The sequence below is a fragment of the Lynx canadensis genome, chromosome F1, assembly GCF_007474595.2.
Source record: "Lynx canadensis isolate LIC74 chromosome F1, mLynCan4.pri.v2, whole genome shotgun sequence".
NCBI lineage: Eukaryota > Metazoa > Chordata > Mammalia > Carnivora > Felidae > Lynx > Lynx canadensis.
The window spans coordinates 16,031,166-16,058,355 of NC_044319.2; the positions used below are offsets into that span (position 1 = coordinate 16,031,166).

Genomic DNA, 27,190 nt, shown 5'->3' on the forward strand with positions numbered 1-27,190 from the left:
GGGCGCGGTTACCTCCCCGGAGGGTTCTAACGCCAGGCGAGGGCCTCCCGCCCTTTTCCGGGTCCCTATTCTTACTACCCAGGTTCTATCAGGTCTTCGCTCCCCCGCCCCCTGCCCAACCTCCGCCAGGCAGGGACGTGTACGCGCGTGCGCGCCGCCCCCGAGGGCAGAGAAGGCGCCTCCGCCCTCAGGAGCGCGCACGCCGCGCCGAGGGGCCCTGACGCGCGCGCTCCCGGCCCGCCTCCTCCTCGGCCCGCCCCCCTCCCTCGCCTCTTCCTGCCGGGCGGTCCCCCTCTCCCCCCCTCTTCGCTCCCTCCGCCTTGCTCCCTCCGCCCTCCCAGGGCTCTGGCGGCCACGGAGTGAACGGGACGGGCCCGGCCGCAGAGCGCGGAGCGGCGGGTGGGACGTGGGCGCCTGGCAGAGTTGTTCCGGCCCTGCCCGCTGAGACGTAAGGAGGTGAGGCGAGGGCGGCCTCCTAGGGGCGGGTTGGCGGCCGGGCGGCAAGGAGCCGCGGGCCGGGCCGGGGGTGTTGGCGCCGGGGCTGAGCCGTGGGAGGGTCGGTGTGGGGGCCGGGCCGAGCACGGGATGCGAGAGGACTGCGGGGAGGAGGGCACCGGGGCTCCGGGACTGTCGGTCGCTTCCTGGACCCCACAGCTCTGCCTGCTGGTCGCTTCTCCCGGCCCGGGCGGAGTCGGGGCGCCCCTCACCTGGGGGCGGGGTGGGGACTTGGGCGCTCGCCCCCAGCTGTGCCCTCCTGACAGTGCCGCCGCCTCCGCCGCTGCGCCTTGCCTGCCGCCTGGCTCGAGGTCCCTGCAGCCCCGCGTCCGGGGGGCGTGTGGTTGGGGTATTTGCTTACCCACACAGGCTTCTGTTCGTGACCGCTTTCGCCCTCGCGCTCCCCCTGCCTCCGCCCGGCACTTTGCTACGCTTTTGCTGTTGATGCTTGTGGTTTTGCAGTCTGGGAGGGGCTGCGTCCTGGGCAGATCTCTACCTGCAAGGAATGCCCCGCTTCAGAGTTGACCTCCTGGCCGCGAAAGTCCTCCGTCCAGGTGTGGGTGCTTAGTGTCCTGATAACTGAGTCAAAGTTTCTGAGACTGGTCTAGTACTTTGCACGGGTCGCCAACGGTGCAGGGCTGGGCAGTGCGTCAGCATGTGGAAAGGGGCTACCAGCCAGCAGAAGGTGGCCGAGTGCTAGAGGACTGGACTGACAGGGTTTGTTTCTGACCCTGGGGCAGTGCGTCCAGGTGCTTGTGTATTCTCCTTGTAGCTCTCACGATTATCTTAGAAAATGTACCAAAACGTAGGTGGTCACTTGCAGAGTTGAGGGTTTCCTGCAAGTGAGGAGAAGAGCCAACCTCATTATGCTAATTAGTGGTAAGGAGAACTTTTGCTTGCTGGAGAGATTTCAGCGGTGACTGGAAACTGATTTCAAGGCCTGCATTTTAGTACTGGAAGGTTTAGGGATTTTTAATACACTTAAATTTTCTTGTACTTGGTGGGAGGTAGGTGGTTGCTTGTTACAGTTCTGAAAACACAATTTCAAGAAAACATTCTGACTTTTCTTATAGCAGTGTTTACATATGGCTTCTGTACTGTAGAATAGCCAATACTATGATGTCAGAAAATAAAAAATGAAGTTTGCTTGTAGTCAAATTGGAAGTGGATTTTGTCCATGGAAAATATTGGTCCACCAGCTGCTAGCACTGGGAAAACTGGCCTATGATTCATTATCTCAAGAAAGAGCCCCATGTGAAACTCACAATGAAATTGCAAAGGAGCAAGACCAGATGAATTTCATCCGTTTGTATTTAAATGCTCACCTGTTTGGTGAGTTAGTTGAGACTGTGAGTTAGACTGGTGTGTATATTAATTCAAAATGTGCTCTGATATTATGTATTAATAAGTCATCTTGGGAGAAGTGGATGTAGTTGGGCAATGCTGATATGAGAACATGTTATGTAGCCTACATTATATTCTAGAAAGCTGGAAACAAGGTAGTAGATCCCAGTACTATTGGGACATGTGGTGAATAAACCACCTAGCATAAAAAGGTGTGACAATACATGTGTGAAGTTGTTGTTGTTGTTTTTTGGCCTGAGTTATTTGATGGGGACTTTAATATACAGTATTATGGTTTTGCTATTCTGAGAGTTTTTGTTCCTTTTGTTCCTGTTTCATGATTTAGATAGTTTTCTTTTCACTCTAGTAGTTATTATACTATTTTTTGAATGAAACAATTTTATAAGGCATATGAAAAAAGTTTTCATGTTTATCAGCTTACCAGCGTAAAATTTGTGACTTGTAAAAAGTTGTAATTAAAAAATTTTTCTTTGCTTTAACCCAGATTTCAACTCAATTCTATATTTATTTGAACTCAGATGATACAGAATTAAAGCTGAAAGTCCTTTTATCCATTCTTAATGGAATAGTTAAGGAATTCTGTTGTGCCAAGCAAAAATATTATGAGTGGGAGACAGCCAAGTTCAAGAGATTAACTTTGAAGACAGTAGTAGCTAACTAGCAAAAATTTCTTGCGTTGAGGGTATAGAACTGGATCTGCGTTCCATCCTACCATTGTCTTGAAGAGGTGTGGGGATGATTATGGCTAGAAAGAGGGTGTTTAGAGAATAAAGTAGAAACTGTAGTCTGTGGGATTCCCAGGCACAGAGCGTTTTTTGTTGTTTTTTTGTTTTTGTTTTTGCTATGTCTCACAAGTTTTAATGAGTTAATGCACATATATAGCTCTTGCTTTGTAGGAATAGGTCAGCCACCGGGTCTGAGTCTGACCAGCAGAAAAAAGCTGTTCCAGCCTCTGGTATTGCAAAAGTAGCTCAGCTTCTTATGAAGATAGTCTTATGAGCATTTGCCATGACTAACAGTGGAGGCAGAGAAAGTACTGACTTGAGCCTGAGTTATGGTAAAACATACATTTTGGAGGAGAGATTTAATACTGTGAACATGGAAGAAGGCCTTTCTTGACTTGTGCCTTTTCAGAGTGGTGAATAATTTTCGCTTTGGTCAGTATTTGAGATTGGGTATAAATACATGAATGTCAGTGAACCCCTAATAAGGAAGAGTTCATGGAATTTAGCAGAACTTGTATCTCAACATTCAACTTTTCATATTTCATTTACTTTCCATATTCACTCATTCAACAGGTAGGATGCCATAATTGAGGATAGCACGTTTGTGCTCATGCTGACTCCTTTTTGTCAGATTTTGGTACTTTTTGGTGTAATTTTTGGGGATTTTCCATGGAAGCTTCTAGGCATATAATTAGTTGATGTGGAGTTAGATTTGGGCTACGATTATTTGAAATTCTGAGCCTTCTTGTTTTCTAAATAGCTTTAAAAATAGAAAACACAATTCTTTATAAACACTCATGAAAAATCTGGTTACAGACTGTGTTGTTGTCTAGAACAGCCAAGAATATATTCAAGAAACTTCCCCTCTCCTTACCTAGTTTAGTAAGCTTAAATAAGAAATAAAGTTTTTTTTTTCAATAAAAGCCTAATTTTCCCAGAGTATCAACTGTTGGATGTGCTGTTTTGTTTTGTTTTTTTTCCCCTCATTGCCTGTTCTAAATTCAACAAGTACATGTCTCTAGTCCATGGCAAAAACTTAATTCTAGTAGGGAATTCTCAGAAATGGGAGGTCTTGTTTGGGGATGCAAGCTTGTGCTGGAGAATTTGGCTGGAAAACATCAGATATAGAAATTAACTTTTTTATAGCACTGTTTTTTTCTGTACCTAGGGTTCTCAGTGGGGTGGGGGCATGGGCACAAATGTCACAATTACTTGGATTTTTTTTTTTCATATTATATATTTTCTCTTCCTCTCCTCCTCTCTCCCCTAACCCTTTGCTAAATGAACCACTGTTACTAGTAGGAGTGTGTTTTGTCCCTAAGGTGTGTGGGGCTGAACAAAGGCTGAGAACCTTGGCCCTTTGCTGATACTTCCTAAGCCAAATTTCCACTCCCTGTAAGTTGCTGTCTGTTGATATCAATAGGGATCTCTGTAACTCTCATTTCTGAGGAGAAATACATTTTGGTGGTAAAGAGATTATGTATATAACCAAACTCAGAGTAAGATTTATTGCATTGTGGAGGACACATGGAAGAGACTAGGAGATTGTTCAGCTGAACATTTATGAAACTGTTTTGACTGGAACTTACAATAAGAAACATGTTTTATACCTTAACACTCCCCCACCCACCCCATGTGCCTGTGTACAAAGTTGAAAATTTGGCAAAACTATACTTATCTTTTCAGGACCTTGCTGGAACTGGCTCATTGTACTGGCTTGTAGAAGCAGTGTGGCTTTGTCTTCCTCCCTCGCTCCATGTTCAGTGACATGAGCTTGAAATTGGCCGTGGTGTGAGAGCATGTAGAAGTATATAGTTCAGGGCCTTTTTCTCCGCTTCATATAGCCGGTTTTTAAACATTTTCTGCGCACTACTGCCTACAACACACTTTGATGTTTTCTATTACACTTCATTTATTTAAAAAAATGCTGGGTTTGGACTCCCAAATTGATTTTATAGCCAGCTAATGATAGATAACAGTCTATATTTAAAAACTGGTTTGGTCCACCCTCTCCTCTTTGCAGGTGAACATACCAAAATGTTGAAGTTCAAGGTCAGATGGCTAGTTACTAGTAAAGCCGGGTCTGCAGAATCCTAGTAATCTGGCCTTGTTTCTAGTGGACTTCTCTACTAACCCAAGCCATTTATGTAGCTCAGTTGAAGCGCTTACTATGTGCAAGACATTGGTTAAGCAGTTGGAATAGAGTTTGAATAAGGCATGGACTTTGACCCTAAGGCCTTTATGTTTATGTAGGGATTAGATATGGAAACAAAGCTTCTATAAGGCAGAAAGTAATGTGTGGTAAAGAAATAAAGATAAGGCACTCTAAGAATTTAGAGACAGGAGGGGGCGATTACTTTTGGTTGTAAGGATAAGGGAAGAGGTGACATTTTAACCGTGCTTTGAAGAATAGGTAGGATTTGGACATGTGGAAATAGGACAAATAGTATGTAAAGAAAGGCCTTTCTATACCAGGGGCCAAGGGTGATCAAAGATCAAGAGGGAAAGGACTAAGCAAGAAAGAGCATCAGATGGTGAAGAGCCTTAAATGCCAGTTTTCCTTTCTGCTTTTCAGTTTATCTTTCCTTTTTGACTCTGGAGTCATCTAGTAGTACTTCTTAACATTAGGCTTTATATATATGCCTTGCTCCTGATTAGAATATGACCCAGAGAACACTTGAGTATTCTTACAGTAAAAGCTGAAGGGAAAAATTATTAGTGTTAAGGAAGCAACCTTGTGTTTTCCAATCCTAAAACTATTGGAAAGTAAGGGAAAATATTTTCTTTGTGAGGAGATACTATTATTTTTTGTTTTGCCAGATAGCATCAAATTGGCTGTAGTAGAGGAGGGAGCAGTTTTGAAAGTATTTTCAAAGTGCCTTTAAAATGTGATTTCAGAATGGATGGATCTTAGTTTTTGGAGGCAGATCTGGTTCAGGGAGAAAGGTAGTCTTTACAGATCCATGACTGGGCTGACTAGCTTTCAGAATTTAGGGCATCAAGGCAAAGTATTTTATATGACATCCAGATGTGAGGGATTGATAGATTTTTATTTTTATTTATTTTTTTACTCAAAGAATTTCAGCATTTATGCTATTTGACAGGCTGTATGACTGAGGATGTTTTGAAGTCCTGGATGGACCTTGCCTTGTTCCACAGGTGAATTAGATGGCTAGAAATGAACATAAGTGACAGTAAGGTATGTCTGTTAATCAGATTGACTGGTGATAGCTCTCAAGCTTTTCTGTCTTCAGATGATTTCACACTTTACTGCTTCTAAGTAAGATGATGCACAGTCAATTTGAAGAAGCTTTAGTTCTTTTTGACCTCTCAGTTCTGTAAAGGTAAAAGCCCTTTTAGAGTGTTGCCCAGGTAACAACAAATACACAGACTGGTAGAAGCATGTGGAAAATTTTGGTAATCTTGGTGATGAAGTTGCTACAGTAAATAACTGCTTAGTTGGTAGAAGCTGGGCTACTTCTGGATGGTTGACGAAGAATTTTTAGGATGAGCTTTTGTTCCAGAATAAATATGAATTGTGTCTTTGCCATTCTGTTTTCCTCATTTATTTAAGCTTCTGATACGTAAAGTTTGTCCTGTCATTTCAGAAGGTTTCAGCAGTTTCATATGAACTGCTTCACAGGATAGCACACCCCAAATAGCGTGATAAGAGTTCAGATGCAGCATGCCTCAGATACCTCACACCAGTTGAATGGAGTAGCTAATCGTGTCAGCACAGGGTTGTTTTTTTTTTTTTTTTAATTAATTTTTTTTGAGATGTGTTAGGCTTCACAAATAGAGTTTATATGATATTGATGTCTTTAAGCTGTGTGTTTTCTACAGGTATTCACATATGCAAAAATGTGTATTATGTATGTATACAGACATGCACACACCCACTAATTGTTGGTATTTGTAGTGAGAGTATGGTCTACCTGGCAAATGCCTAAGAACAAGTGGTCATACTCTTTGAAGGCTATCATGTGAAACAGTGACAAATATGACAGTAATGCAAACCCAAAGGGACTTTTTGCATGCCAAATTTCCAGGAAAGGAGCACATTTAAAAAGGCAAGTGTAGGACACATTCATGTATCAGTGAAGGATTTCTCAACTTTTCCTCTACCCCACATATACACCCATATTCTGTCCTATTTTTTAGTAGTAAGCAAAATCGCAAGACTTCAAAATCAGACTTCCACCACAGGGGATGCAAAGAACAAACACTATTTTTAGAAAAACTACAGACCTGTGGTTTTCACTTTTGCAGATTTAAGAGATATATAATACTAGTTTTTGATAAACCATACAGAATATTTATTCTGTGCTTCAAGATGTATTCATTTTGAGGTCCTATGCTAAGAGCATTGAACAAATGCAAATCGCTAGTGGTTAATCAGGAATTTCCTTGAGTAGTTTCTCTGTGTAGTAAATTTATCTTGGTATGGCATTTTAAATAGATATATTTTAATTTAGTGAAAAGTCAACCACTGAGGGGAACCTATATATATATACTGGCAGACAATATGGTTTCTTAGGTTTCTGTTTTTTTCCTTAGGGTGTTTTATAGTATTTTTGTTACTTTGGCTTCTGAGGCCATCAGACCTCATTCATTTATTATTTCCACCAAGCTCTTCCCTCATGAACTGTATTCTTTCATGTTATTTAAAAAAAATTTTTTTTAAACGTTTATTTCTGAGACAGAGAGAGACAGAGCATGAACAGGGGAGGGGCAGAGAGGGAGGGAGACACAGAATCTGAAACAGGCTCCAGGCTCTGAGCTGTCAGCACAGAGCCCGACGCGGGGCTCGAACTCACAGACTGTGAGATCGTGACCTGAGCCGAAGTTGGACGCTTAACCGACTGAGCCACCCAGGCACCCCTTAAAAAATTTTTAAGTTTATTTACTTATTTATTTTGAGAGAGAGAGGGCAAGTGGGAGGTGCAGACACAGACGGGAAGAGAGAATCCCAAGCAGGCTCTGCACTGTCAGCTCTTTGGGGCTTGAATTCATGAGCTGTGAGCTCATGATCTGAGCCAAAGTTGGGACACTTAACCGGCTGAGTTACCCAGGCACCCCCCTGTATTATTTCATTTTAAATCTTTGTCTGATATGTGCCCTACTGTTAAGGAGTGTATGTTTGGACTAATGTTTTGATTTGCCTTTGTCCTAGTCTTTGTGTAAAGATAAATTACTGCCTATCAAGTTGGTACTGAATTTTTTTTTTAAATCTTTATTTATTTTTGGGAGAGAGAGATAGAGTGTGAGCAGGGGGGGAACAGAGAGGGAGGGAGACACAGAATCCAAAGCAGGCTTCAGGCTCTGAGCTGTCAGCACAGAACCTGATGTGGGGCTCGAACTCGTGAACCGTGAGATCATGACCTGAGCCGAAGTTGGACGCTTAACCGACTGAGCCACCCAGGTGCCCCAAGTTGGTACTGAATTGCAATTCAGTTAATGTCTCGTTTCCTCTCTCCATTTTTTCCCTCAGTATTCTAGAATATTATTATTCTTCTTCAAATCCTAGGACTGTCTGTTTACCTATACTAACAAACTATAACATTTTTATGCATGAGTTATGTAACTTAATTTTTCGTGAATGAGTCTAGGCCTCAAGTTTTTTTTTTCTTTTTAATTCTGAAATGCATTTTATATTGTCTACATTGTGAGTAGTTTTGATGGATGAAACAGGTTTCTACAGTTGGTTTCACAAACAATAAAATAGCAGTCTCTACCATTTGAAGATACCAGATACAGTTTTTTAAAAGGTAATTTAACAATAGGTTAGAGAAACCAGTTTGTTTAGCAATTAATGTGATACTTGCCATTTTGCATAAAAATTTCATTGTTTGCATGCTAATCATAGTGAAACTTTATTATATTACACAGAGGAGAATTTACTTTTTAAAATAGAGGGCTTTAGTGATTTTTGCATTTTGGAGAATTTCATTTGGAAGAGGATAATAATAGATTTTAAAAATTTTGGTTGGGCTGGGGTATGAATATGGGCAAAAATAATCATTAAACTGCAAATAGCTAAAATCATTTTTTGATTTTATGGAAGACAAGGTATGTAGAACACATGACCTTAATTCTTGATCTACTGCTATTGTGAAATTCAGAGAGAAAAAGTTATTTACCAAAAAAGTGATTTCTTTATTGAGTAATAATGAACTAACATTGAGGGTTTAATGGATTACTTATATAAGATACTGTGCACTCTCTAGTTAATCTTGACAATAACAGTGTGGGGTAGGAGTTAGTATAATATTATTCCCAGTTTGTGGATGAGGAAATGGTGAAGGTCAGTAACTTGCTTAAAATCATCCTTCTCACAAGTGGATGATTGCTCCTAAATCTGCCTCATTGTGACTCTCAACTAGTATCAATGATTCTTTAAATGGGGGTGATGATACTTATCTTGCCTATTTCATAGGGTGGTTATGAGAAAATAATGAGCCCTGATGTGGGGCTCAAACTCATGAGCGCATGAGGTAATGACTTGAGCTGAAATGAAGAGTCAGATGCTTAACTGACCGAGCCACCCAGGTGCCCCATTTACTTTTGAGGAGCCAAAGAAGTCTTGGAAATAGATAAACACTTAAATTACTTTCTGATTACTAAAATGAACCATAAAATAAGTTGAACAGATGAATATTTGAAAGGCTGTTTGCACAGAAGACCTATTTTGTGTGGGTCCACAGGATCAGTGAATGAAAGATGAAGGAAAAAATATAGGGGTTTATTGAATAACAAGTGGATTGGATGATCTTTAGCAAGTTGAATTTATTCTGCAATGAGGAAGAGTATATTAAATAACATGAGGTAACTTCTAAGACCCTTCCAAGATTAAGAATATATGAGTCCTGTAATGGGTGACTTTTATTCTTCTAACAACTTGAAGTAGCTAGATACAGCCAAGATAACTTTTAGCTTGGATCATCAACAGTCACCATTCTTTAATGTCAATTTTTTGCACTTAGGTTGAGCAGAAGTATGTAGTTGCCTGGGAAAAAATGTAGCTATGCATTTTTGTCTTTTTCCCTCCAAGATAAAAAGGTATTTTTCATGGTGAGGTGGGTAAAAGATTTTAATAGTGTATTGTCACATGCTTGTATTTAATACTTTTCATATTACTTTCCCTTAAATTTAGATTTCCCGAATGTGTATTTGGGAGAAGAAAGGTAATGTTGTCATAGGTATGAAAGGTCATTTTTATTATATGGAATGTTATGGCTTTATGGCCATAAATTCAGTTTCATTCTCTGACATTGTTTTATTCAACAGCATTTATAAGGCAGAGTATGGGTTCTGTGCATAAGAAGCACAGGTAAGAGACTGTTAGTTAAGCCGACAGTCATATTGGAGAAACGTCAAAACAGTGGAGTTTAGCGAGGACGGGGCAGCATAGGATGTGTCTTACAGGAAAGCTTCAGAGTGTTATGTACCCTGGCCTAGGATTTCAGGTAAGGCTGCCTGAAATATCTGAGTTGAGCTGAAAGAAGGCATGAGAGACTTACTTTATTTATTTATTCATTCATTCATTCATTCATTTTTTTAAATGAGAGAGATCTTTTATTTTTTTAAAGTTTATTTATTTAAAGAAAGAGCATGTGCGGTGGAGGGGCAGAGAGAGAGGGAGAGAGAGAATCCCAAGCAGGCTCTTTTCTGTCAGTGTGGAGCCTGATGCAGGGCTTGAACTCACAAATTGTGAGATCATGACCTGAGCCAAAACCAAGAGTCAGTTGCTTAACTGACTGAGCCATTCAGGCGCCCTGAGAGAGACATTTTAGATAGAGGTATGAAGATTTGAAATTGTAACTCTTTACCTATGTAGACCCTGTGTAGGCAGCTCCTCATTTCTCTGAATTTTGCAAAAACCCCAGAGTAGATGTCATTTTTATAATTAATTCTTTATAAATCTTTTTATTTCTCACCGATAACTTATTTTTATGTTAAATATGCTTGTTTCTAAGGTAGCAGATTAGAAGGAGGAATAATTTAGAAGAGGTGAGATGTTGTCGTAAGCATACATACTGATAACAGGACAGTGAGATTGCTGACATGATAGCAGTGCAGAATAGAAAAACTATATACAAAAAAAACGAGTCTAAAAACTGTAGATAGTTGCGCTCTGTCTCTTTCTCTCTCTTAAAAATAAACATTAAAAAAATTAAACAAAAGTAAAGGGGTGCCTGGGTGGCTCAGTCAGTTAAGTGTTCGACTTCGGCTCAGGTCATGATCTCACTGCTCGTGAGTTCAAGCCCTGCATTGGGCTGTGTGCTGACAGCTCAGAGCCTGGAGCTTGCTTCAGATTCTGTGTCTCCCTCTCTTTCTGCCCGTCCCCTGCTTGTGCTCTTTCTCTCTTTCTCTCTTTCAAAAAGAAACAAACATTAAAAAAAAATTTAAAAACTATAGATAGTATAAGGAAAACAGCCTTGCATAACCTAATTAGCTTTAAGGTATCCATTGTATTTCTAATAGTATATAGAGTAATAATCAAAATTTGTCAGGTTCTCACTTACCAAGAGAAGGTTAACTATATGGTCTGTATAGTACATTTATGAAGGCATTAAAGTATTTATCATAGGAAGTTGTTTTATATGGAATATAGTTGAGTGTTGAACAATGTGGTTTTGAGTTGCACAGGTCTACTTATAGCAGATTTTTTACTGTAAGTGTAAATGCTGTAAATGTATTTTCTCTTATGATTTTCCTTCTTTTTTACTTTTAATATTTATTTTATTTTTGAGAGAGAAAGAGTGCAAGTCGGGGAGGGGCAGAGAGAGGAAAGACAGAGGATCCGAAGCTCTGTGCTCTGTGCTAAGTAGTGAGCCTGATGTGGAGCTTGAACTCACGAACCCTGAGATCATGACCTGAGCTGAAGTTGGACTGAGCCACCCAGGCGCGCCCTCCCCACCTCCGCCTTATGATTTTCTTAATAACATTTTCTTTTCTCTAGCTTACTTTATTGTAAAAATACAGTATATAATACATATGACATGTCAAATATGGGTTGATTACATTATCAGTAAGGCTTCTAGTCAACAATAGGCTATTTGTTTTTCATTTTTTTTTTTAATTTTTTTTTCAACGTTTATTTATTTTTGGGACAGAGAGAGACAGAGCATGAACGGGGGAGGGGCAGAGAGAGAGGGAGACACAGAATCGGAAACAGGCTCCAGGCTCTGAGCCATCAGCCCAGAGCCTGACGCCGGGCTCGAACTCACAGACCGCGAGATCGTGACCTGGCTGAAGTCGGACGCTTAACCTACTGCGCCACCCAGGCGCCCCTGTTTTTCATTTTAAACAACTTTCATTTAAAGTTGTCAATTGTTGGGGCACCTGGGTGGCGCAGTTGGTTAAGCGTCCGACTTCGGCTCAGGTCATGATCTCACGGTCCGTGAGTTCGAGCCCCGTGTCGGGCTCTGTGCCAACAGCTCAGATCCTGGAGCCTGCTTCGGATTTTGTGTCTCCCTCTCTCTCTGCCCCTCCCTTGCTCGCTCTCTCTCTCTCTCTCTCAAAATAAATAAACATTAAAAAAAAATTAAAAAAAAGGAAACCAGAGGGTAAACTCTTCAGTTATCAAATTGCTGATCCAGAATGATTGATTTCCAAAGGGCTTTGAATAACCGTGGAGTTTTCTTCTTATATATGACACACAGAGACCTGCAGAGTTTACAAAATACTAGACAAAGTTCAGCAAAGTATTTGCCATGTAACATTGGTTAGAAATGATTTGCTTATAAGGTATCAGAGTTAGGCTTCTTGACCATTTGAGTACCAGGTGTTTTTAAAGAGTGTGGATTAGATCTCTTTTCTCTTCTGGGTGGCTTGTAGTTGTGGTCTTAGCATAGATACCATCATCTGGAAAGCCTTCACTGAAACCGTAGACTAGTATACGTGTTTTCAGAGCATTCTGTTTTCTTCCCTGTTGTGATACTAACACATTGTATTGTAACTTACCTGTTTCTGCATTAGACTATGGTATAGGCTTAAAGAAAAAATTTTTTTAAACGTTTATTTATTTTTGAGAGAAAGAGACAGGGCATGAGCAGGAGAGGGGCAGAGAGACAGAAACACAGAATCCCAAGCAGGCTCCAGACTCTGTCAGCATAGAGCCCCACACTGGTCTCGAACCCACGAACTGTGAGATCATGACCTGAGCTGAAGTTGGATGCTTAACCAACTGAGCCACCCCTCAGTAACACTTTTTAAGTGAATTTGTAAACTATGTTAGAACTGAACTGGGTCTGTCATTAACCTTATTAAATGAAAATCTCTTCAAATGAATAATAACTAGTTTATAAAAATACAACCTTTGAGCTAGATGGCAGCAAATTATTTAGTTTCCAAATTGAATTACCAACCAGAAAAACTTTATCTAGCCCTTGTCAAGATTGTAATTGTTATGATGGCTGTGTGTTTATTTTTTTATTTTTTAACATTTTTATTTATTTTCGAGACAGAGAGAGAGACAGAGCATGAACAGGGGAGGGGCAGAGAGAGAGGGAGACACAGAATCTGAAACAGGCTCCAGGCTCTGAGCGGTCAGCACAGAGCCCGACGCGGGGCTCGAACTCACGGACCGCGATATCATGACCTGAGCCGAAGTCGGATGCTTAACCGACCGAGCCACCCAGGCGCCCCAATGGCTGTGTGTTTAAAGTAGGTGGAAAAGATTGTAGAGTTTCTTTTCCTGGACTTGCTGCTTTCTGACCTTGTTCATTTGTGTTGGTGGTTATGCCTCATATTGCCATCATCTTACTTTATGATGGGATTGTTATTGATCTCTTGGGGAATAAAGGATCCTGAATCTGACAGACTTACTAGCTGTGGAACTTTGGATAAATAACCTTACTTCTGGGTTTATGTATCTGTAAAATGAAAGTAATAATAGCTCATGACTCTATGAAATTTAAGAAATAAAAGAGGTGTATAGAAAGTGTATAGAGTGCCTGGTGTATAGAAAGTGCTCTATACATGATAGGTATTATTGGCTCTGTTACCGAGCCAGAATCCTCAGTATGCCTTACTTTTAGTAACTTTAATTGACAACAGCAAACCAAAAAATAGGGGGAGTGAGGTGCACCTGGATGGCTCAGTTGGTAGAGCATGCAACTCTTGATCTCAGGGTTGTGAGTTTGAACCCCATGTTGGGCATAGAGGTCATTTAAAAAAGAAATGAATGAAGATTAAAAAATAGGGGGAGGGATACGTGGATGATCTGGGGAATGAGAGAAGAAATTTTATCCCAGTGATCTTGACCTCACACAGAAAACATGGATGGGGAGGGCCTGTGGCTTTATGTGAAGGCTTAGGGTAGAACCAGATTGATCAGATGTGGCATAACATTTATATTCTGGCTTAAAATCTCATAAAGCAGATGAGTGGCTTTTTATTTATTAAAAATGCTTATGATACTAAACTACTTACTTTACTAGATAATTATTTTTCATTGAGCTGAGCCCAGTTTATTGAAAGCTTATGGATTGTTGACTTGTTCCTTTGTGATGTTATGTTAAGATAATCCAAGAATGATATATTTTTACCCCCATCTTTTTCTCTTTTAATGCCATAAGCTGTTGAGATCTGTACTGCTGCTACTGCCCCAGTGGCGGGGCGGGGGGCGGGGCTGCCATTTCCTTGTATCTCTTCTGTTTGCAAGGCCCTGTGGTGGTGCTGTGGGGAAATGTATAGAAGTACGAGGCGTAAACCATGTCTTTTAGGAACTTGACTGAGGTGGGGAAAGTAATATATACATGTATTAAAAATAACTGATTTTTAAAAAGATCAGAATTATTGGCTGAAACAACCATCTTATTCTCTGACCCCAATATCCCTAGCATCATTTAAGATCTATAGTTTTGCTGGAAAAAAGTCCTAAGGTGTTATATATGCTGGTGTCAAAAAGTAATGGGAAAGTTGAAAATGGAAGTTTCTGATTAATGTTAATTTTTAAATCTTATTTCAAAATCTTCATTAGAATTATCTTGTCCTAATTCTTTCACTAATATCTTCTAAGGATTTAAAAAATTACCAATAAATCTTAAAATGTGCTTACTTTGTCACCTTCAAATGTGATCATTGAAATGTTGGTTAATTACTCTAAGTAGATGAAGTGAAATCATCATTAAGATATTTTCCTGTGATAATATTTTATCTCGATTTGTGTATCACTTGAAAAACATGTTTGTGCCATATTTATTATTGAATCTTTTTGTAATATCCTTTTTACTTAAATGGTCCATGTTGTGATAAAAAAAAAAAAGAAAAGCATTGCCAGGGTGGCTGGCTGGCTCAGTTGGTGGTGCGTGTGATTCTTGATCTCAGGGTTGTGAGTGTGAGCACCACATTGGGTGTGGGGATTAATTAAAAATAAAATCTTAAAGAAACAAAATGGAAAACATTGGTGCCTCCCCCACCTTTACTCCTTGCTGTACCTCGAGAAATGCTTGGATATAAGAGAATCTCTAATCAGAATGTTCTCTCCTTCTCTTTTTCTGTTCCTGTTTTCTTGTCATTCAGATCTCTGCTTTTAATTTTCTCCAAGCCTTTTCCAAACCACCCAATCTGAAGTGGTCCCTTGATCTAGTCATGCTCTGCCACGTTGTCCTCAAAATACTTATCCCTGTCATAGAAATGTCCTTCCTTCTTTCCTACCTTCCTTCCTTCCCACCCCTTCGTAGCATGTAAGCTTTTTGAGAGCAACGACTTAACTTTTTCCTACTTTTGGTATCTCTCGAGCTTCGAATAAAGCACTCAATAAAATTTTGCTGATTGCAGAATGAAGCAGATATTCTTGCCCTTAACTAACTTTCAGACTTTCTTGAAAGTTGTTTGACTTCATTTTGCCTTGGTTTCTTCCTTTGCAAAATGGGTGGCGGGTGGGGGAGGAAAGATAAATTAGGTTATCTCAAAAATCCCTGACATTTAAAGTCCTCCTCTTAGCTTTTGAGCTTTGAGTTCTGTTCTAATGGTATAGATGAATTTGTGCTGAGTTACTTAATTACTTTCTTACCCTGTCTTCTATTGAAACCAGTCGTGCATATTTATATTTGCAGGATTACTGATAGTATTGGAAAATCAACTCTGATTGCAGAATCAAGTTCCTTCTGGATTATTTAAAGAGATTAGGTCTGCAACATGATTTCTGTTTCTATACTCAAATTAAATAAGATTCTTTGGCATATCCAAGTATTGGGTTGAACTGATCTTTTTGGTATTTAAATCGGGAAATTTGAGTCAATTCAGCTTCTTAATTATTTTTAATCATGAAAGTTATTTACATGAAACTTGAGATAATATATGTATATACAATGAGAGTATATAACAAATGTTTGTACTAATTTCTGGAAGATGAGGATTGAAGAAATAAACTATAGTTTTTTGTTTGGTCCATGTGACTAGAATTTTAGACAGTTGACCCTTTCATTCTTCACTTGGGAAAGCTTTATTATTGTAAAGAACAAAAACATTTTTTGAAATGGGTAAAGGAAATGAGCAGTTGATAGCAGAGGAAATATAAGCAACTGGTGGAAGAATGTTAGATCTTATCAGTAACCAAAGAAAGGCTTATTAAAACAAAATGAAAGGCTATTTTATACCTATTTCAATTTTTTAAAGAACAGTAAAGGCTGTATGGAAGGCTGGTTAGATTTTAGTAAAGTGGGCATATTCAAATATTGCTAGTGAGTTGTAATTTAGCAATATGTATCTAGAATTGTTAGAGTGCTCATAACCTTTTACTAAACCTTTGATTTAGTAATTTCACTTCTGAGAATATTCTAAAGAAATAACTACAGAAAAAGAGGAAAGAGATAAAAAACAGGTGTTTGTAGGAGCACCTGGGTGGCTCAGTCAGTTAAGTATCCAACTTCAGCTCAGGTCATGATCTCAGGTCAGGGTTCGTTGGTTCAAGCCCCACATTGGGCTCTGTGCTGACAGCTCGGATCCTGGAGTGTGCTTTGGATTCTGTCTGTCTGTCTGTCTGTCTCTCTCTGTCTCTCTCTCTCTCTGCCCCTTCCCCACTTGCATTCTCTTTCTCTGTCTCTCTCAAAAATAAACAAACAAACAAAAAACAAAGCAAAAAAAAAAAAAACAAACAAAACACCCCAGGTGTTTGCAGAACATTCAGAGCAGCATTATTTATAATAACAGCATACCGGAAGCAACTTAAAGTCTTCTATTGTAGGAAATTTATCATCCATCTATTCTGAGAACCATTATATAGCATGAAAATAATTACACTGACTGTTAACATAAGGAAATGCCTGTCTTTTAAGGAAGGGCGAGTATAAAATTTAAAGTAATTAAGAAACAGAGAATGCACTAAAATGCTAATTGTGTTAGTGTGATTGGATTATGGGATTTTTTCCCTAAATGTAAGTAAACTTTATAATGAAAAAGTATAAATAAGTCAGAGTTTGTTAGCTGTGATAATCTTGTTAGTATAACTAGGGTTGCCAGATTTAGCAAATAAAAATACATGTGATATTTGGGACATATATGTTGGGACCCTATGCTTCCCAAATCATTGTAACTATTGTTTTTAATTCATGTAACTTTTGTTTTCTAAACTAGCTGGGAGAATTACTCCTATGGGCTAGTTTTATTTCAGGACCAGCTTTTGAGTGATGCTTGAAGGAAATATGGTTCAGTATGTGGAAAAAGTGATTTAAAAATCTTGTTTAACAAAGACATGGTGATATTAGATGTTGTCTGTTTACTGTAGGTAGAATGAATTTGGAGAGAAGTAAGGTTGGAGATAGGGCCATTTAGAAAATGATTACAGTAATCCAGGTAAGTGATCTAGTGTGGAAGTAGTGAAGTTGGAGAGGAATAAGCAGATTTAAGTTTTTGTGAAGTAAGATCAATAAGACTTTGAGATATATTAAATTTAGGGGTTAGAGAAGGAATCATTGGTTTTTGGGCCTCTATCAGGAGAGATTAAAGGAGGAACAGAGTTTTGGGGAAAGAAAATATGAGCTCAAGTTTTGATGTCTATGCAGTAAATATTATAGATATCTATAGGCAATATGACATATGGTTATAAAACTTGAGAGAGATGTTTGAGTTTGAAATGTGCTAATTGAGACTAAGTAGAATAGAAGAGACCCAGAATAGAATTGTGAGGAACTCCTTTTTAGAGATGGAAGAGAAATTTGTTAAAAAAAAAAAAAAAGATTGTTTCTAAAAACTTACATATTTATATATTTTTTCTTCTGTTTATATTTATTCCTGTTTATTTTGTTTATTACATTTCTTTCCTCTATTAGATTAGACAGGACCACGTCTCTTTTGTTTACCTCCCTGTATATAGTACTTGGCACATACTAGGCACTCAACAAATAGTTGAGTGTATAATTAAAGTTTTGTGTATCTTTGTATTCCTTTTGTTCCTCATTTTAATGTCTTTTAGTTGGGAATCATTCTATTGTATGATCAGTTTTTCTCCATAAATCAGTTTCATACAGATAAGTTTTTAACTTTTCATTATAGAAAGTTTCAAATTTATAAGAAAGAGTAGTTTACTTAATATTCATGTAATCATCTACATTGAACAGTTTTTATTTGCCATCTTCATCTCTTTTTTTTTTTGGTAGGTCACTGCAAATTACAGAAGTTGATTTATTTTATACCTAAATATTTAAATGCATCTTAAAAAAATTAACATTTTCTGGGGCACCTGGAGGGCTCAGTCTGTTAAGCGTCCGACTTCAGCTCAGGTCATGATCTCACGGGTTGTGGGTTTGAGCCCCGCTTTGGGCTCTGTGCTGACAGGTCAGAGCCTGGAGCCTGCTTCAGATTCTGTCTCTGTCTCTCTGCTCCTCCCCCACTCACACTCTGTCTCTCTCTCAAATAAACATTAAAAAAAAAAACCATTTTCTTACATAACTATAATCACATTCTCACATTCTCACACCTAACTAACAATTCCTTAGATCATAAAAAGCCAAGCCCGTATCAACATTTTGCTACCTGTACCTGAAATGTCTGTATTAGTTTACTAGGGCTGCTATGACAAAAAACCAACAGACTGGCAGCTTAAACAGCAGAAAATATTTTTCACAGATCTGGAAACTGTAAGTCCAAGATCAAGGTGTTGGCAGATTTTATTTCATCTGAGGACTCTCTCCTTCCTTGGCTTATTGATGACTACCTTCTCTCTGTGTCCTCACATGTTGTTTCCTTTGTGTGTACATCCCTGGTGTCTCTGTGTCTTCCTAGAAGGACACTAGTCAAAATGGATTAGGGCCCACCCTAATCGCCTCATTTTAACTTAATCACCTCTTTAAAGGTCCTACCTCCAAATATAGTCACATTCTGAGGTATTGGGGGTTAGGGCTTCAAGATAGGAGAGAGAGAGAGATGTGGGGCTTGAACCCACCAACTGTGAGATCATGACCTGAGCCAAAGTCGGACACTTAACCGACTGAGCCACCCAGGTGCTCCTAAAAATATGAATTTTTAAGTGTATTTATTTTTGAGAGAGCAAGAGACAGACAGAAACAGAGGAGGAGCAGAGACAGAAGAAGAGAGAGAATCCCAAGCAAGCTCCATGCTGTCAGCGCAGAGCCCCCAATGAGGGGCTCAAACTCGGGAACCGTGAGGTCATGACCTTAGGTGAAATCGAGAGTCAGTTGCTTAGCTGACTGAACCACCCAGGCACCCCTGAAAGTTTGTTTAAATTACAGCATTTTGGGCACCAGTATTTATAGTTGTTGGTGTGTAGATCATAATACATTATATTTGGAGGCACATGTCTGATTGTCCTTGTCTTAGTGATGCTGAGATTGATCACTGGGTAAAGTGATAATCTCTAATTGTTCTGTTATAAAGCTCATTTTTTACCATATAACCAACAAATTATTTGTGGTGTAATATTTTGACTCTAAATTTTATAGTTTTTTTTTTTTTTTTTTTTTTTTTTTTTTAAGTAGGCTCCATGCCCAACATGGGCTTGAATGCATGACCCTGAGGTCAAGAGTCTCAAGTCCACTGACAGAGCATTGGTGTTGTTATGAATAGTGAATATTTGTCTTTTTTTTTTTTTTTTCTTTTAGCATTTGAACTCCTTCCTTGTATTTGGCATATTCTCCCAATTTATGAGTCAGAGCTTTCACTAAAAGCTAAAAATGCTGGATGCTTTATTCCCAGCCCCCCCCCCTTTTTAAAGTTCATTTATTTTGAGAGGGAGGGAGGGAGGGACAGAGAGAGAGGGGGGAGAGTGAGAATCCCAGGCAGGTTTTGCACTGTGCGGAGCCCAATGTGGGGCTTAAACTCATGAACCATGAGTTCATTGTCAGATGCTTAACCCACTGAGCCATCCAGGTGTCCCCCCCTACCCCCCCGCCCCCCCCCCCGCCTTTTCATCTAGGGCATGGATACATACCTAGGTCCCATCAGTCAGATACATGTATACCTAAAATTGGAGGACCTCTTAGGGCTCATAGACTTCATTGAAATGTGATTTTAGTGAGAGGAGGAATTTGTTAATGCTCCCCTTTGTCCTGTGTTTGATGCCAGGGTCTGGGCAGTGTGGAGAAATCTGGAGATGCCTTAATCATTTAACTCTAACTTCAGAGTCTACTGGTTAGGGACTATTCAGGAGGTAAATACTCCACTTGAGATGGAGAAAATTGTATGCACCTTGCTTTGAGAATGACAGAAGTAAAGTACTTTGGAGGATAATTTTAAATTTTATTTCTTTTAGGTTTTACTTAAAATGACGTTTTTGTTTTATTTCAAGGAATGTAAAATTATACCTTCAAATAATTATTTCTCGAAGTTTTCTGCCTTTATTTTAAAATCCTGGGTGGGTAGCACATTGTAATACATTTAAAGTAAAAGTGAAATTCTACTTTCCCCCTATATTGTTTAATAAACACACACATTAAAAAAAAAGAAATGAACTTATAATAGACATAGTATATTTTGAATATCTTACTGTGACAATTCTGTGCCAGCTTAATACCGTGGAACCTATTGAACTATTTTCTTTTTTTTTTTAATTTTTTTTTTTTAACGTTTACTTATTTTTGAGACAGAGAGAGACAAAGCATGAACAGGGGAGGGGCAGAGAGAGAGGGAGACCCAGAATCTGAAATGGGCTCCAGGCTCTGGGCTGTCAGCACAGAGCCCGACTCGGGGCTCGAACTCATGGACCATGAGATCATGACCTGAGCTGAAGTCGGACGCTTAACCGACTGAGCCACCCAGGCGCCCCCAAGAACTATTTTCTTATTAGATATTTAGATTGCCTGCCCCTTCACCCTTCCCCCCCCCAACCCCCCAGGCCCCCGGGGCCAGTTGAAAACAATGCTAATATGCGTGCCTTTGTATTTTCACATATTATTGGGTATTTATTTGGGACAGATTTTTGTGGATGGATCACTGGGTTGTTATGTACATTTTCTTTAAAATTTGGCTTAAAATTAAAAAAAAATTATGATAGAGTTAAATGTTGGCTTCTAGCCTTTTTGGACATTAATGTTTGGACTCATTTGGTAGAGATGAAAGGTGTTCCATTGAACAGTGGAATAGAATATTGTAGGTTGAAACTTCCAAGGACATTCTCAGCGTACTTGAGTTTCAGGTAGAAGATGAAGACACAAAAATTGTTAATCTCACAAAATAAGAGCTAATCCTCACTTTTTCATTTTGATGAAAAATTAAGTAGAAATAATATTTGAAAGATTTGGTGATGTTTTGGTAAGTAGTTATATTATTTTAAAAGCTTTCCAGTGAGAAATGTAATTATAGTCCATGTTTTGATTTAAAAAATAATGTAAGTGATAAAAATTTAAACAGTTCAGAATGTCTGTATCTTCTGCATAGACCTGTGTTCTCATTTCATTCCAACCTGTAGAAGAGCTAGTCAGCTCAGTTATTCAGAAGTTAATTTTCCAGTTTGTCATTTTCCATGTACTTTTTACTTTTATTCTCTATTTTTTAATTTGACCATTTTACTGTTCTAGTATGGACATAGAAAGGGAAAGGGAGGAGAGTGTGATCATGTCATGTCTGGTAGGTGATGGGTTAGTAAAAAAAAAAGTTGATTAAACTAGGGAATCATGAAAAACCTAATGTATACACCTTAAACATGTTAACTTGAAATCTATGTGTACCTTACCAAGATTTTAAATTTATTTTTACTTTATTTTTTAAAGTTCATTTAGTTAGAGAGAGGGAGGGGGAGAGAGAGAGGGAGACAGAGAATCCCAAACAGGCTCTGAGCCTGATGTGAGGTTCGAACTCACAAACCCGTGAGATCATGACCTGAGCCAAAATCAAGAGTCAGACACTTAACCAAGTGAGGCACCCAGGTGCCTCTTTTTATTTTAGAGAGTGAGTGAGCGGATGAGGGGCAGAGGGGGAGAGAGGGACTCTTATGCAAGCTCCATGCTCCATGTGGAGCCTGACAAGGACTCAATCACAGGACCCTGGGATCATGACCTGAGCTGAAATCAAGAGTTGGACACTCAGGTGACTGAACCACCCAGACACTCCCCCCACTTTTTTTTTTTTTTTAATTATTTTCCTTTCCAAGCTTTTGATGTAGGACCAAGGACTTCTGACATTCTAAATCTTGGTTTTTCTTACACACACCTCATCTATAATGCTTTATTTTAGGTTTTTTTGGTGCACTTAGAATAAATCTTTAAGTTTTAACACGTGGGAGCGCCTGGTTGGCTCAGTCTGTTAAGCATCTGACTCTTGTTTTCAGTTCAGGTAATGATCTCACAGTTCGTGGGATTGAGCCCTTGCGTGGGGCTTTGCTAACAGTGTGGAGCCTGCTTGGGATTCTCTGTCTCCCCCCCCCCCCCCCCCCCGGCGTTCCCCTGCTTGTGCACGCACGCTTTCTCTCTCTGTAAGTAAATAAATAAACTTAAAAAAAATCTTTAACATGTGCTACAAAACTACATGTCTCCTTCCCAGTTTCTAAGAAATCTATTCTTTTTCTGGTTTTCTGTGATCAAGTTGTATTGACTTTTCAATATCTGAAACTTAGGGCCTTTCCACATACTGTTCCCATAACCTGGAATGATCTTGTCTCCAGATCTTTGGATGGAGAATCTTCTTTCAAATGCCCAGATTCAGAGACGCATCTTTAAGTAGTCCAAAGTAGGATACCCCACCCCCTGCTAATACAACCTTGTTGTTTTGTTTCATTCTACTTACCATATTTGAGAAGTACATATTTGTGTGTTTGCTTATTTTCTGCCTTCTTCACAAAATTGAAGGCTGCATGAAGACAAAGTCCATATCTGTTAGGTTTACCATGCCTGTGCTTAGAGCAGTGTCTGGCATGAAAGCTAAAATATTTGTGGACCTAATTAATCAAATGTTTATTAGTTGCATACAATGTGTTAGACACTGTGGGAGCATTAATAATATGTATATATAAACATATAAAAAATATAACATTTTTAAGTGGAAATGTGTACATCAAAGTATGTATCTATTCAGTAAAATATAGGACATTTAAATTTTTGAGATGATAATACTAGAACATTCAAATTTTACACTAAAATAGAATCCTTTTTAGAATGTAGGCAGAAATGTTGCTTTTAAAAATAGTTATCCATTTTTGATTGACACCACCTTGAGAATTCTGATCAGATGGAAAGCTTTGCAAAGATATGAAGATTGTAGTCACTATTTTTTAATAATTATAGCTTCCCCCCGCCCCCCAAAGTAATTAAGGTTTTCCTTTTGAGTCTGCATAAAGTAGAGACACTTGCCCTCTGGAGAACCAAATAGGTTTAAAGTGTAGAATTAGAAGTAGAACATAGGTAATTAAAGCTAAACTAATATGCTGTAATTCAGATTTGTTATGTCTTGAGATCTCTTGCCCTTAATGAGATGTGCTGAGATAAACAGAATGGCAGCATCATTTGTAAAGGTTTTCCATTTTAATCACAGTTTTGTTTTTGCATCACCAGAAATTCTCTGATCTGAAAGGACATACTTTATGTAAAGAACTGTGTGTGGTTAGTGTTTTGCTTTTCCTTTATATTAAATCTGAAGGTGGTTTCCTGATTACGGGTAAGTGAATTAGTTTTTCAAATCCCATTATAGTTGTAAAGTGGATTTGGGTTTGGTATTTGTATGGGTTGTCTGATGCAATTAAAATATTAAAAAAATTCTTTTTGTTGTGATCTTGCTAGAAAGAAATTATTATTCTTTGAAATGTTTAAGTTTAACCCATTCATTCATTTATTTAACAAGTGTGATATTGTCAGATGGGGTGCTGTGTTCCTGACACTTTCCTAGGAGCTGGAAATACAAAGTTGAATAAAGGGTACTTGCTGTCCGAGAGGAACTAGTTGTAATTGATGAGATAGACACGTAAATAATTATGTGGTATGATAAATGCTAGAGTAGGAATATAAATTAATGTAAAATTTTGTAGAAGCACTATTGAGGCAGTGGTTGACTCTTTTTGGGGGGGTTGGAGAAAGTTTCTAGGTTTGTTAATCCAGACAAATCTAGTTGTTAGGATTTTACCCCCCCTCCCACATTTGTGTAAAATAGGGCTTTTTAAACTACCTGCAAAGAACTCCAAAGGCAAAGAGAGTAAGACTGCCCCTTGGAAGTTCAGGACATACCTGGGGTAGCTTGAAAATTTCTTAAATTATCTGTTTTATCTTAAGAATTCATATGAAAATTGCATTTATTTGCATACTGATTCTATAAATATAGAAATGTTTTAATTACTAGCAGGAAAAAAAAACACTACTGGCCTATTAATTTTGGAATACTGGAGTGAATGAAGAGTGCTAACGCTGTGTGCCAGTTTTAGCATTCACCTTCATTTTTGTAGTATGTTCCCAGCATGTCTCAGTTTACGCCTTGGGATGCAAGTGTACTGGTTTGAGAAAAAGCAGATTGGTCAGTCAGAATGTGGAACATCACATTCTTCCTCCTTTGCCTCCCACATTCTTGCTGTGTTCTTTCTCCTTGGTTTTATTTTACGACTGCTTGGTATGCCATGATCAGCTTGCTTACTGCCCTACTAGTTTTTATCAGCCAGTGAACAGAGAACAATACTAGAAGATTCTTGGGGCATAACCAAGGAAGTTTCTGGAATAACAGAAAACTGGAGTTAGGAGCACTCAGTACATGAGGAAACCATCAGATTTGGCTCAGCAAAGTAAGTAAAAGTCTAGGAGGGCTCCTATATTAATAAAGGGAAGATGGGCCAGACTGATAAGGCTTGGGGTTAGAATGTGGGGCTAAGTGCACTGGTAGAGTCCAATTTTTGCAACAAAAAAGCTGCTGGTGGTAATTTTTTCAAAGTGGCCAGACCAAATGGTCTGAAAATTTCATAGATTGAAGTAGGTGCATGTTAAAAAATAGATTATCTCTGAAACCATATAGTTAAACATAAAAGTTATGTTACTGACTTACTTTGTAAATGCTAATAGCCTTCCCTGTGGTTCACCTGATGTTGTTAGTATGTTTCATTAATGATAGCTGCTTGATCTCAAACCCCTCTATTTCTCTAACTCTATTGCACATGTCAGTAGGAGATTTAAGAGGGTCTAATTGAGTCACTTTTGCATCTCTCCAGGTTCTTAACTAATTTAGAACGGAAACATAGGCTCCGAATGTGTGACAAAATGAAGTATTGGGCTTTATTATTGGTAAAGGGAGGTTGGAAAAGTGGTGAGGATTCCAGTATTGTACTCTTCCTAGCAAGAAGTGAAAGCCCCACATAGAAGTAGGAGAACAGAAGAATCTATTTTCTTTTCGGTGCAATGAGTCATGACACCTGCCATAGCCACAGTCCCTTCAGATGGAAACTTTAGTCAGGGAACTAGGCAAACATGTTTTACACCATTTAACCGGGTCTCCCCACCTCCTAACCCACCCCACCCGCCCATGCCTACGAGGCTTGAGATGGGCATCTGGCCTATGAGCAGTCATTGTAGGAGACAGATCATTGCAAAGTGGTATTGATTTGGTTGCTTCAAATCTGGACTCTGTATTTTAACTAGGTGTATTAACTAGAACAAATTATTTAATCTTTTGAATGTAGTCCTTCATTTGTAAGGTGGGAATGCAATTAGTTAAGTGATTGTTGTGAATATAAACAAAAAGGTAGCTAAAATGTCCAGCAGTTTCATTCATAGTAAGCATTTAATAAATAATACTATAAAGTGATAACTATTATTTGTGAATTATAGTAATCTCAACAAACTAGACTTAGTTTATTTAAATCTTTAAAAATTACAACTGCCACATAAAACACATAGTATGTGATACTTGTTACATTCCTAAATTGTATTGTTAGTAGAAAACGGGTATCCCTTCAGATTCATATTATTTCTTTGACTTACTCATTTCCTGAAAGCAAGAGGCTATCTTTGTATGCTGATGTACCCTATATTGCAGACTTGGCCATATGAATGTTATCCATATAGGATTTCATTTTCATGTCAGAATGAAATCTCAATAATGTTCTCTATATTTTTGGAGAAGGGTTGCACATGGATCAACTGTGCATTAGTTAATATTCTTTGAGGGTCGTAAGTGTCATTTGAAATAGCTTTAGTTTATTACTATTTTGAAAAAGAGGTGTTATATAAGGTGTTATATAAGTGTGTATAGCAAAACCCAGAAAAGTAATTGACTTGCCTTAAAATTTATGTGAATGTTTTGCACATAATTATTAGTACATATTTCTAGAGTGGTTTCTTGCTGTACATTCTTTTAATTGGATGAGTTAAGGGAGATCCTAAGACATAAAGATTTAAATATGTGTAACATGGTAGATAAATAATCCCTTTATAGAATGAAGTAAGGTTAAAACATAAGTTTAGTTGTATATAGCCTGTTTGATGCTAGAAATTGTAACAAGAGCTAGGATTCCTGGTACTAAATTGTATTGTTCTTTGGGGACAGAATTCTGGAACTCTTCTTGAACCAGTTACTATTTACTGATTTGGTTTTAAAAATGTACTTGAAATGCTTTAAAACACGGTTTTGCTGAGTTTTCTAAGTTGTTTGCATTAGGCCTGTCTCTTCTTCCCTCCCTCGTTTTTCTCTTTCCCCTCTCTTTATCTGTCACTAGTTAAGACATTTTATTTAAAAAAAATTATTTTGCAGAAGTTAGCTCTGCCTTATGAAGTATGCTAATCTAAAATTTGAGCTTTGAAGGGTAGAAAATACCTCATAGTGGAACTGAGCTGAAAGGACAGTAGTTCCTGTAGGGGATCTCGATCCATAACTGGTTAGAAACCAGAAAGTGAGGAGATACGAACTAGAAGTTAGTATTTAGACTGCTGGAAAATGCCTTTAACTGTAGTTAAGTGGAGATATTTTCATAGAACCCAGACTTGGTCCATTATGATGCCCTTGGATGTCCTCATTGTCCTGACAGCCTCACTTTCTGACCGCTCCTTTTCTTATTTTTAGGGCACATAGGAATCTTCTACAATGTGTATAAGTACATCTTTTTGTGACCTGGGATTTGGGATACTGTTGTACTCTTGTGAAGCAAGAAGGATATTGAGAATTCCGTGCCCCCCCCCCCCCCCCCCCCCAAGTACAATGTATAGTTACTGGGTAGCTGTATCTAAAACAGATTAGAATAT

The 27,190-nt window shown here is 38.7% G+C and overlaps 1 protein-coding gene across 5 annotated transcripts in view; it reads left to right on the top strand.

Annotated features, from left to right (window-relative positions):
- Positions 1–303: 303 nt before the first annotated feature.
- The window catches only part of RABGAP1L (RAB GTPase activating protein 1 like), a 774,838-nt gene continuing 747,951 nt past the window's right edge, over positions 304–27,190 (top strand). For 3 of the 5 annotated variants that reach the window (XM_030303093.1, XM_030303096.1, XM_030303095.1), the window contains exon 1: positions 310–456. The gene's annotated coding sequence lies outside the window, so the exon portion shown is untranslated. Of the gene's footprint in view, positions 457–27,190 lie in introns of all 5 variants that reach the window. The other 2 variants (XM_030303098.1, XM_030303097.1) reach the window with 2 other exon arrangements.